Here is an 11,945-nt window from a genome sequence, read left to right as displayed (position 1 = left end):
CCTCTCTGCTCGCTAGTTCAAGACGGTCCCAAAGAGAGACAAACCTAGATGGATATACTTCTTGTTTCATAAAAATATTGGCAAGCACCAAGAAGTCTTAATGTGTCTAATTATCAAGACATCAGAAATATGCCTCTAATGCTACAGTCAGTTAGCTGTGGTATTCCTTTAAAACCTCCATCACTAAGGTTTGTATGGGTTTTTTTTTTCTTCTAGAGGAGAAATAATTGAGTGATGGCTCTTGGTCTATAAAATGCTAAAAGTGGTTGGGAAATTTGCTTAAGATGGCCTATTTAAAAGAAATCTAATTATATTGCATTGCAACTCAGGCAGTGGTAACTTGCTGCCAGTAAGAGATGTTTGTTCTAAGTCAACAAAAGTGATGTGGTTCTCGAATTGTGGTCTCTGAATCAGCAGTATCAGCATCACTTGAAAGGAAGTGATTTACTAAATTTTTTTTAAATTAAAAGATTAAACTTTTTTAAAAGTTATTAATTAAAAATGAAGATTCATGGGTTCTGCCCCAGCCAGAGTGAATCAGAAACTCTGGAGATAGGGTTCAGCAATCTGTGCTTTAACAAGCCCGAAAGATGATTCTGACTCACGCTCAAGTTTGAGGAACGCAGATCATGCGCTCTTAGGTTGTTAATAGTTAATAGTTGACATAAAGGGTAACCAGTAACTTTTCCACATGTAGACAAGCACTGTCTACTCATGGTCCCTAAACTAAAAAGTTATACATAATTTTGTCACTCGGCTAACAACTGTCATCTACCAGATCAATTATAATGCAATCCACCATTTTTAACCATCTCAACATTCATTATAACAATAACAATAATAATGTCAGCTAAGTAACTATCTTGTGGGCAGTTGATTTTTTTTTAATTTATTTGACAGAGAGCACAAGCGGCGGGGGGGCAGTGACAGAGGGAGAGGGAGAAGCAGACACCCCACTGAGCAGGGAGCCCGAAGTGGGGCTTGATCCCAGGACCCCAGGATCATGATCTGAGCCTAAGGCAAACCCTTAACCGACTGAGCCACCCATGCGCCCCATCTTGTGGGCAGTTATTAGGGCAAAATAAAAACGATTCTTGCTTTGGAAATGTAAACTTTATTCTTAATCCCCACTGTAGTACAACACAAGATTCAAAAACCCAGCCACTAGCTTTGCCATCTTCAATAAAGCAACAATGAATATTTTCCATGGGTCAATGGTTCCATCTTGCAGAACTGTGAATGCACAGTCTTTGTGGCAAGTCACCCCAAGGGCCCAAATGTCTAACCCACAATGGACTTGAGAGGAAAAACACGTAGAGAGACCTCATGAGGGACCAGCTCCTCGAGTCTTCCTGTGGTCCTTGCCTGAGTGTGTAACCCGTGTGCCCTAGACCCAGAGTCAGGAGAACCGAACACCTGCTCCCTTCCCTGGTGTGTGCCTTAATTCAGCAGTTTGCGGGAACATTTTGCTTCCTCTCACCTCATTAATGTCTCATGTCCTGAACCAGCTTCCTTTTATTGCTGTCTCTAATAGAACCGCTGCTTCTCAGGGAATATTGGAATCCTACAAAGTTAAAATAGAGCAGTGGCTAGGAACTTTATCATCAGAAGATTTGGATTTGAATTGCAGTGACATGACTTTATTTATTTAACAAACACTTACATACCACTTACCATGTGCCAGGCACTATTCTAGGTGCTTTACAAAGATTAACTCTTTTAATCCACACAACAGCCCTAGGTGGCAGTTTCTATTTATTATCATCCACATTTTACTGCCAGGGAAACTGAAGCATAGACAGGTTTAATAACTTGCCTACAGTCCTACCGCTAATAAATGACAGTCGTAGGTTGCAACCGAGGACCTTCGTTCACCCTGTGTTCTGCTGCCTCTTTCTTAGGCTCACCTCCCTGAACCTCAAGTTTCTTTCTCATCTGCAAAATAGGGAAAATTAATACCTTTCTCCCCAAGCTATTTGAAAGTACTTGAGTTCAGTCTAGCTAGAAATGTAACCAAAGCATAATAGTACAAGATTAGCACCATAATAAAGATATGTAAAAAGTGCTATGGAAACATAGATCAGGAAACAATTAAATCGGCCCATGGGTGGCTATGGAAATCACATGTGAAATGACCCCGGACCAGGAAGGGGGTGACAAGGCAAGAGCAAAGACTCAGAGACCTTAACCTTGCAGGGCAAGTAGGCAGGTAAACCCAGAGTTTTCATGGTGGTAAGACTATACTTTCAGGGATCATTTCTATGGTTTGTTACCAGAGTTTTCATGGTGGTGGTGGGCTTTGCCTGGAGACGGGTTGGGGCCCCGGGGGGAAATAAATAGAGGAGATGAGTTTTTCTGCAATTTTGAGAACGAGTGGCAAATCAAAGTCAAAATCAAGGAATCTGGGGGCGGGGGGAAGGACAGAGGAGCAAGATGGGCCTGGAACATCTCATTATGCCAGAAAGGAAGGAATTACTAAAAAAAGGGGGGGGGCAGATATAGGAATGTCACAAGCATGAAGAAGCCAGCTTGAAGGGGCTATCAATGGCCAAATATGGGACAATTTGACTAACAAAATAATTAAGGACAGTAATGAGTTATAAACCATTGAGGGGGGAATAAGAATCTGTGAGTTCATACCAATAGTAAGTAAATGGAGAAAAGGGAAGACTCTTGCTCACAGCAGAATCTTGAGTGCCAACTGGTAAATGTGAAGACTGTATGGGAGTTGGAAGATCATCAAATGATCATCTATCATAGTAAGATGATAGAATCAAACAACAATCATTAATAGTTGCTAAATTTCAACAGAGAAAGAGCAGGATATTTGGATGGTCCTAAAGTGCCTTCCCATATATTACTTATTAGTTGCAAGGGGAAAAACCAGTAATTACACAGTGGAGAAACTGGATAACACCTTGACCAGTTGATCAATGAGGGGCATATGGACACTGTGTCTCCAAATGTGATACTCTGTAAGGGACACAACATCACTCATTTTAGTATTCTGGTCGAGAATGCATAACCTGAATTTAATTATGAGACACATTATCAGACAAACTTAAAATGATAAACATTGAATTTTTTAAAAAGAGGGGGAAGAGGGTGCCTGGGTGGCTCAGTTGGTTGAGCGACTGCCTTCGGGTCATGTCATGATCCTGCGGTCCCAGGATCAAGTCCCGCGGCGGGTTCCCTGCTCAGCAGGGAGTCTGCTTAAGAGTCTCTCCCTCTGGGGCGCCTGGGTGGCTCAGTCGTTAAGCGTCTGCCTTCGGCTCAGGTCATGATCTCAGGGTCCTGGGATCGAGCCCCGCATCGGGCTCCCCGCTCGGCGGGGAGCCTGCTTCTCTCTCTCCCACTCCCCCTACTTGTGTTCCCTCTCTCACTGTGTCTCTCTCTGTCAAATAAATAAAATCTTAAAAAAAAAAAAAAAGAGTCTCTCCCTCTGCCCCTCCCCCTTCGCTCATGCTTGCTCTCTCTCTCTAAAAAAAGGGGGGGGGGGGGCAGAGGTGGACTCTATTCCTCAAAAATGCCAGTGTCATAAAAGACAAAGAAAGGGTATGGAAATGTCCCAGATTCAAGAAGGCTAAGGAAACCTGACAACTAAATCTGATACGTGGCCCTTTACTGAATCCAGTCCTAGAAGGGAAAAATGCTGTGAAGGACATTATTGGGTCAATTGATAAAATCAGAATATGAAAGGGTAGATTAGTTCAAAGTATTGCACAAATATTAAACTTACTCAGGTAATAACTATACTGTGGTTATGTAAAAGAATATTCCTACTATTAGGAGATACACACTGAAATGTTTAGGGGTAAAGGGTAATGATATAACTTATTGATTGATTGAGAAAAATATATATGTGCATATGGGGGGTGAATAAATGGTAAAGAAAATGGGCAAATCTACATAAAAGATATACAATCGTAGCATTTTTATTCTTGCAACTTTTCTATAAGTTTGATACTATTTACAAATAAAAATTTTCCTTAAAAAACTCAGGAATTTAACCTTTATTTGTTGTAGGTTTTTGGTTCAATTAGGAGAAGAATAGGAGAGATAAAGAAAGGAAAAATAGATTTAAAAGTCAGTGATATACTATGACCCATTTGTCACAATTTTAATGTACTTTTGACCTTAGAAATAAAGGTTGTGTGTCTCAAGCAAGCAATGACCCCAAACACACACATATAATGTGAATGATGTGTTTAGGGGGATTCACTTAATGGCAATTTCTGCAACAGGTTATTTTTCAACCTTCTAAAATGAGCTTACTACAAATTCTGCATTTCCTTTGTAATTAGGATCAAGATTTAATCATCTCGCTCTGAAATGTGTGTATGATAGGACCAGTAAGCTATAATGTTTTGTACATAGATCTAAGAATTGAGTTAAAAGAAGTTTCAAAGCAGTAAGGTCACTTCCATTCTCTACCAGTAGCTATGCATTAATTCTCCCATAAAATCATCATTTCTCTGAGTTAATAGAATCTTTGAAGCTAAATCAAGTCAATTTCCATTGTCACATTGTGGAGCTTTTGAACCGCGCTCACTGAATTATCCTATTTGGTGGCTACCTTGAAGATGGCTTTGTGGTGATCCTAAGAAAATCCCCAGCAGCAGCTTCTGTGTGTCCCAGCCTTTCCACCCCATCCATTTCATTACTTAATGGCAGCTCAAAGCAAATAAATGCCCACCCCCTTAGATATATAGTAGGTAAAACAGATATCAAGGTAATGTAGTGTGATAGAAAGAACACAGAAACGGGCGCCTGGGTGGCTCAGTTGGTTAAGCGACTGCCTTTGGCTCAGGTCATGATCCTGGAGTCCCTGGATCGAGTCCTGCATCGGGCTCCCTGCTTGGCGGGGGGTCTGCTTCTCCCTCTGACCCTCCCCCCTCTCATGTGCTCTCTCTCATTCTCTCTCTCAAATAAATAAAATCTTTAAAAAAAATAAAAATAAAAAAAAAGAAAGAACACAGAAATAGACATTAAAAATCTGATTTTGTCTCTAAAGGGTATGTCTTTAGACCTCAGTTTCCTCATTTGCACAACAAGGAACTTATTGTAGATTATCTCTAGGAAGTTGCTACTCAAAATGTGATTTACAGACTGGTAAGTATGGATATTGGGACTAAGGGTTTGTAATAGCCAGTCTCCAAAATGCTCCCAATGATTCTCGCTTATGTCGTCTCTTTCCACATCAAGTAGGGCTAACCTGTCTAACCAATAGGGTGTTGCAGAAATCACAGAATGTGACTTCTGAAGTTAGGTCATAAAAGACTTTGTGTCTTCTACCACGCAGTCTCTTGGTTCACTTGCTGTGGAGAAAACCAGCTGCAATGCCATGAAGATGTTCAAACAGCTCCATGGGGAGGTCCCTGTGGTCAAAGACTGAATAATTTAAGTTTGGGAACAAGTCAAGGATGCCTACTATCATAACTTCTATTCAACATTGTACTGGAGCTTCTAAACAATGATGTAAGGCAAGAGAAAAGAAATAGAAAGTGTAAGGGGGGTGAGGGGATGGGTTAGCCCGGTGATGGGTATTAAGGAAGGCACGTATTGCATGGAGCTCTGGGTGTTATATGCAAACAATGAATCATGGAACACTACATCAAAAACTAATGATGTAATGTATGGTGACTAACATAATAAAATAAAATTAAAAAAAAGAAATAGAGAGCATATAAATCAGAAAAGAAGTAAAACTGCCTTTTCATAAATGGAATGATTATTTATGTAGAAAATGTAAAGGAGTCTCCAGGAAAACTTATGTAGAAAATGTGAGGGAGTCTCCAGGGAAAAAAAAGAAGAAGAAAGGAAGAAAAAAACCCAACTGGAATTAATAAATTTAGCAAGGTAACAGAATACAAAAAATCAACTGTATTTACATATACTAGCAAAGAACAATGAGAAATTGACAATAATTTTAAATACCATTTAAAATAGCATAATATTAAATATTTAAGGATAGATTTAACAAAATGTCCAAAACCTACACTCTGAAAACTGCCAGACATTGCTGAGAATAATTAAGGAAGACCTAGGTAGATGAAGAGCAATACCATGTTTATGGATCTGAAGATTTAATATTGTTAAGATGTCAACTCTCCCCAAATTGGTGTGTACATTCAACACAATCCCAGTCAAACCCCAGGAAGCTTTTTAGAGGATAGAAATTCCAAAGTAATTCTAAAATTTGCATAAAATACAGAGGATTTAAATAAAAAACAATTCTGGAAAAAAACAAAACTGGGGACTCACCTATTACGTAGGCAAAACAGTACGATATAGGTGTAAGGATAGACAATGGAACAAAGTAGATCGTCCAGAAATAGACACACATATATAGTCAATTGATTTTTGACAAAATGCCAAGGTGATTCAATAGGGTAACTCAAATAGTGTTGTAATAATTGGAAATCTATATGCAAAAAAAAAAAAGAGAGAGAGATGTCTCAACCCTTCATGCCATACAAACTCAAAATGAATCGTAGACCTAAATGTAACCCATAAAAATATACAACTTCTATAAGACAACATAAGAGAAAATCTTGCAATCTTGGGGTGGGCAATGATTACTTAGGTGTAACATAAACGGCATAAATCATAAAATAAAAAATTGATAAATTGAACTTTATCGACATTTTTAAAATTTTGCTCTTCCAAGGATACCGTTAAGAAAATGAAAAGGCAAGGTACAGACTGGGAGAAAAATATTTGCAAAACATGTATCTGATAAAGGACTTGAATCCTGAATATATAAAGAACTCTTAACAATTCAAAAATACAGGACAACTCAACCAAAATGGGAAGAAGATTTCAATAGACACTCGCTAAAGAAGGTATACAATGGAAGACGACTCAGCAATAGGTAATTACTGATATATGCAATGTGAATGGATCTCAAAAACATTTATTTTTTCAAAAGCGTTGCTTTAAGTGAAAGAAGCCAAACACACCAACGTACTGATAAACTTTTATCCATTCATTATCCCTTTGTGACTGTCCAATGTACTTCTATAGCAGAAACAAGATAGGGGCACCTGGGTGGCTCAGCCTCCAACTCTTGATTTCCACTCAGGCCATGATCTCAGAGTCATCAGACTGAGCCCCACATTAGGCTCTGTGCTCAGCATGGATTCTATTTGGGACTCTCCCTCTCTCTCTCTCTCCCTCCCTCCCTCCCCACCCCTGCGCTCTCTTTCTCTCAATAAATAAATAAAATCCTTTAAAAAAAAAGAAACAAGTTGCTGGAGTGGAGGGGGGTGGGAGGGATGGGATGGCTGGGTGATGGACACTGAGGAGGATATATGCTATGGTGAGCGCTGTGAATTGTGTAAGACTGATGAATCACAGACCTGTACCCCTGAAACAAATAATATATGTTAATAAAAAGAAAAAATAAATAAATAAATAAAGATTTAAAATAATAATAAAAATTTAAAAAGAAGATCTATTTTAGGGCGCCTGGGTGGCTCAGTTGGTTAAGCGACTGCCTTCGGCTCAGGTCATGATCCTGGAGTCCCAGGATCGAGTCCCGCATCGGGCTCCCTGCTCAGCAGGGAGTCTGCTTCTCCCTCTGATCCTCCCCCCTCTCATGCTCTCTCTCTCTGCCTCATTCTCTCTCTCAAATAAATAAATAAAATCTTAAAAAAAAAAAAGAACAGTACCTGTCACATAGTAAATGCTACATAAATGGCTGCAATTACTATTTACATGTTCACATTCTGAGAACAAATTATTAGATTAGTAAAAGTCAAAATGATAAATTTGCCAAATTCATCTTAAAGGAGTATGATTTTTGCAGGTGTAGGAAATGTGGAGTTGAGATACCTGAGAACTGTCCATCCTCCTATTAGTAATAAGTGGTCAAATGAGGTAATAGGATCAGGGAACTGGGCACCTGGGGGGCAAGACCAACACTTTCCTTTTCTAGATAAAGAAAAGGAAATCCAGAGAAAGAAAGCCTACAATGGCAAACCTGAAACCCTGACCAATAGCTCACAGTCCCTGTCCGGGGTTCTTCTCCAGAATGCTCTGCCATGGGTAAAAAAAGGCTTTTTTTAAAAAGTACTTCAGAACAGGGGCACCTGGGTGGCTCAGGGTGAAGTGTCTGCCTTCAGCTCAGGTCATGATCCCCTGGGAACGAGCCCCACAAGGGGCTCTCTGTTGGGGGGAAGGGGGGCCTGCTTCTCTCTCTCCCTCTGCCTGCCGCTCCCCCTGCTTGTGCGTGCTCTCTATCAAATAAATAAATAAATAAAATCTTAAAAAAAAAAAGTGCATCAGGACAGCCAAGCACACAACACACAAAAGACAGCATGAGCGCTATCCTGGGGCAAAGAAAGTCCGAAGCTGCGGATCGGTTCCCAGGAAGGACAGGACACCCGGCACCAGCAAGATGCCTTGCGATTTGAAAGGTACCGGGCCCCAGCTCACCAGATCGCCTGTGATTCCTGACGGAATCTTCCCAGCTATTATACCTTGGAAAGATATGGACGTGTTCAGCCAACAAAGACAAATTCAAAAGAGGCAGCAGCAAGTTCTGCTGTATGGCGCTCGCCGGCCACCGATAATCAAAGGTGCTCCTCAGAGCTGTGTCTAATGTCAGCAGCATTTTTTTAAAGAGACATATCCGTCTCGGTCAAGGCTTTTATTTCACTTTCCCCATTCTTCAGTGCCTGGACTAGGGAAAGGGGGTGGGCGGAAAGAATTACCGGCTACATGACTTTCTAATTGAATGCCCTTGAGTAAGGGCAACGGCAACGAGGCAGGATAGAGATTTCAGGGCGGCGGGCGGAGGGAGAACAGTTGTTAGCCCAACATCTTCCATGAATATGGGTTGCAGCAGCTGTCTCGGCCATCATTCTGTCAAGGTAATGCCTTGCTTCCCATTGTCATTGTATCTCAGAATCAAATTATTTGAATTCCAGACACATCGAAAGCACACTGAAGGGCCCCTGCCAATTTTTGCAGCTCGCTTGGAAAAGAGCATCATGAAGCATTACTCATTTATACGACTCCCAGGCTCCTGTTGTAAATTCAGCTTGCAGGACTGCCTCCAGGTGCGGCCCTTCAGCTTAGCTCTCTAATCCTGTAACCCTTTACCACCAGCTCCCTCCCATCCATGTGTGTGAAACAAATCCCAGGGCCAGCTCTTCTACCTCTTGGAGCTTCTGTTCGTGCAGACCGAGTGCGGGCTGCCCGCGCTGGCCTAGACAGAGAAGCCGGCTCTGTTGCCTGGGTCAGCCCTAGGGGTGGAAACCCCCAAGCACAGCACACTGAACTGTGCCCACAGCCACCTTTCCAGCATTTTCATACAGATAAAATCTGGCTAAAATGAACAACTGTCCTGGAATAGTGAAGCAGCTGATGATGCCTCATCTCTTGTTGGAATATGAGGGAGCCATTAGCAAGGGTGTTTCTTTTTTTTTCTTAAAGATTTTATTTATTTGTCAGAGAGAGGGAGCACAAACAGGGGGAGCGGGAGAGGGAAAAGCAGGCTCCCCGCTGAGCAAGGAGGCCATCACAGGACTCGATCCCAGGACCCTGGGATCATGACCTGGCAGACGCTTAACCGACTGAGCCACCCAGGCATCCCAGCAAGGGTGTTTTTGAAGATTTTTTTTTTGTGACTTAGGAAAAATCTTACAATAGAAATTTAAAAAAATATATAATCTGTATAATTCTAAATCTTATATATGTTTCATATATGCAAGTAGGTATACCTACACATACATAGTTAACTCAAAGAAAATACATCAAAAATAACAGTGATTATTTTATTTTTTTCTTCTTTATTCTTACATTTTCTAAAAGAAATAGGTATTACTTTTATATTCAGGAAAATAAATGCTGCGTATAGAGAAAATTTCACTCAAGGGTGTTTTTTAAACAAAAGGACTGTTTCCAAATCTTCACTGCACAGTCCCACCCGAAGCCCCCTGCATAGAAGAGCTGCCAGGAGGGGTGGCAACAAGTCTGGGGTTCTAGGTAAGAAGCTGTGTCCCACAGGACCAGCAGTGACCGAGTTGGTCCAATCAGATTCTCTCCTTTGAACTGACCCATACAGAGAAAGTAGCAAAAGCAGAAGAAGAGAGAGAGGAAGGAGAGAGGCAAAGGATGAGTCACTCGCTGGGCTGGAGTGTGATCTGCTGGAAAGGGAATCCAGAAACCTGATAACTGGAGCTGCCCAAGCCCTGGACTAGCTTTCCATTCTAGGATTCTAGCATATGTGCTGCCGAAGTGAGCACTCCATTCTAGGATTCTATGCCGGGCAGGCTCACAATTCCTATTTTTCTCCATGAGGTCTTGGTGGTTGGTCTTCCTGGGTATCTGGGATACAGACTCATAGCTAAGAATCCTGTTTTCCTTAGTACCATGGGTAGCCTTATAACCATCTATGTGGGGGCCAGATTATATTTTGATTCTTTTAATCACACCAGACTGGAGTCTCATGCTACCAAAACCTTGAACCGGGCAAATGGGTTTCGCAGATCATTTTATTCCATATTAAGTACACTACCCAAAGCAGGGCCACCACCTGGTCCTACAGCATTTTGTACAAGTTCGAAAAAGCTACCCCTTCTTCAAGTTAAAAAGTTATATCAAGGGGCACCTGGCTGGCTTAGTTGGTAGAGCATGCCACTCTTGATCTCAGGGTCATGAGGTTGAGCCCCACATTGAGGGTAGAGTTTACTTTTTTAAAAAAGTTATATTAATTATTTTTCAACAATAACAATTACTAAAGAGAAAGTTATTCTATATAAATTACACAAGTAAATGATTCATCTTAAAATAATGGAAAATTCAAATGTTTATAATATTAGAAGCTTAAAGTCACTTGGATCTAATAATCTGTCATAAAATAGACATCTTGCTTTGGAAGAAATAACTGTTTTTGACAGTTCCAATGATTACTTTTTCTTATAGCTCATATTTTATAGAAATGATCATCAGATGGGTAGTCGTTCTTACGGAACTGTGGACTTTATGTTGGTTTTAACATATTTAATTTTGAGATGCCACATTCTTCACTGATGCTGATATTGGCAAAATTAATTGTACCTTAAAAATTTCAGTTATTTGGAAATGGATCCAGTAAATTATTACAATATTTTCATGGGAGGTAGTAGCTTTTAAAAAGATAATTTTAGATTGTTAAGTTTTTTTATACATCGATGAAGAATGTCTAAAATTCTTTAATAATCTCCCCAGTCAATTTCAATTGTACATTTTCACCCAGCTTTGGTACTTCATATTGATAGTAATTTTCCAAATCATAGAAGAAATTGAGACCCTTGCTACTCCAAGCACCTAGGATCAGGGTATCACCAGGAGCTTGTTAGGAACACAGAATCTCAGATCCTACCCCACAAGTACTGAATCAGAATTTGCATGTTCATAAGATCCCTGGATGGTCTGTATGCACATGAAAATTTGAGAGGTACTGATCTAGGATTCTGAAAGAAACATGATATTCTTTCAGTAATATAAGCCTTTCTTTTAGATAATGTTTTTGTTACCAATATAGGAAAAAAAAAAGAAACAGATTTGGGATCATAGGTCGATTGGTTGTGGAAATAGCATTTGAAATGAATCTTCCTCCCCTCTCTGATATTTTTACCTTGGAGAAGTTGGGGTCAATGTGAAGAAATTGCAATTTGTTTAGCATCAATAATACCTTTCTGTAATTATCTTTCTGTAATTTTTCTTGAATGATTTTCATAGCCCATTATATGCTTTCAAGGCAATGATATTCATTGACTTTGGGTTCCTAATTTTGCTAATATAGTAAGTAGTTTCCCCTTTTCCACAGGAGGATATGATCCAAGATCTCCCAAGGGATGCCTGAAACCATGGATAGTACTGAACCCTATATACACTGTTTTTCCCTATGCATACATGCTTATGATAAAATTTAATTTATTAATTAGGCACAGTTA

This window comes from Mirounga leonina, unplaced genomic scaffold, assembly GCF_011800145.1.
Source record: "Mirounga leonina isolate KUSES-001 unplaced genomic scaffold, KU_Mleo_1.0 Mir_166, whole genome shotgun sequence".
Classification (NCBI taxonomy): domain Eukaryota; kingdom Metazoa; phylum Chordata; class Mammalia; order Carnivora; family Phocidae; genus Mirounga; species Mirounga leonina.
Note: the sequence above shows the minus strand (reverse complement) of the source record.